Source organism: Propithecus coquereli, unplaced genomic scaffold (genome assembly GCF_000956105.1).
Source record: "Propithecus coquereli isolate 6110/MARCELLA unplaced genomic scaffold, Pcoq_1.0 Scaffold443, whole genome shotgun sequence".
Classification (NCBI taxonomy): Eukaryota; Metazoa; Chordata; class Mammalia; order Primates; family Indriidae; genus Propithecus; species Propithecus coquereli.
Window position 1 is genome coordinate 156633 of NW_012150208.1, and position 1344 is coordinate 157976.

Below are 1344 nucleotides of genomic sequence, written 5' to 3' on the forward strand. Positions count from 1 at the left end.
TTAAGCAATCCTTCTGCCTCCGCCTCCCGAGTAGCTGGGACTACAGGCATGCGCCACCATGCCCGGCTAATTTTTTCTATGTATTTTTTTGTTGTCCAGATAATTTCTTTCTATTTTTAGTAGAGATGGGGTCTTGCTCTTGCTCAGGCTGGTCTCTAACTCCTGACCTTGAGGGATCCTCCCGCCTTGGCCTCCCAGAGTGCTAGGATTACAGGCTTGAGCCACTGCGCCTGGCCTGTCATAGTTTTTTAATGTGTTAAAAAATTTTAAATTATGCATTTGTTTGCACTTGTGGTTTGCATCATATCTCTGTTGTACAGTACTGCTCTAGAAGTGAGGCTGGAGTGCCCAGAGAGAGATGACCCCCCTAATTTGTGAGGAAATGTGAAGCGGGGGGCCATCTGAGGGCAGCAGGATTTCATTAAGGGGAGGTGGGAGGGAAGGGGGAGGGAAGGCACACACCGGCCAAGGAGCCTTCCTGCCAAGGAGGGTTCCGCAAAGGTGGGCTGGAGGGGGTGGTGGGGCTTTGGGGAGCAGGAGGATTGAGCTGTCTTGGGGGTAGCCTGAGAGGCTGTGGAGCCACGTGGGTGGCAAGAAGCGAGAGGTTGCGGAGCAATTGGCCAGTGAGTGAGTATAAATGGGAGGACCTGCCCTGAGGAGTTTCCGTTTCTCACCCACCTGGATCCGGAGACAGTATGGATCTGTCTTCTATTCTAATCCTGAATCCTGCCTCCTAGTTAGAGAAGTGGTTTGACCAGTTCACTGGCAGAATGTGGAAATAGAACGTTAATCCCCAAGAATTCAGGAATCCTTTCTTTTCACGGCAGGAGAAGGCTTCTGGCTGTTACTCCTTGTTAACTAGAGGCTGTGTCTCAGTCCTAAACAACCCCCGCACCCCACCACCCACTCTCCCCTGCCCGGGAGCCCCCCCTGGTCTGGCCTTGTGCTGGGAACAGCTGGAGCTGTGGCTCCTCCAGGTGCTTGCTGTTCACACCCCAGCCAGCCTTGCCTTCCCCTGCTGTGCAGCAGGACGGAGGTGGGTGGTGCTGAGAGCACGGTCCTTGCCTGTGGCTTCCTGTTTCTGGGCTGGTAGGAGAAAGGTGGAGTTTGTGTGTCCATTTCTCTCTGGTCGTTCAGACTTGGCCCTTGGGTGGGAAGATGAAAACCTCAGGTGCCACCTGTCTCTTTCTCTTGGGTCTGATGAGACCCAAAAGCCTGCGCTTGGAGCAGCTGAAGGATGAGGCATGGAAGGCTGGCAGCTGATGGCTCTGCATGAACTTGGCCAACTTTGGTTTTCTTCTCTGTTAATGAGGGGTTTGGACTTGATCTTTTTTTTTTTTTTTT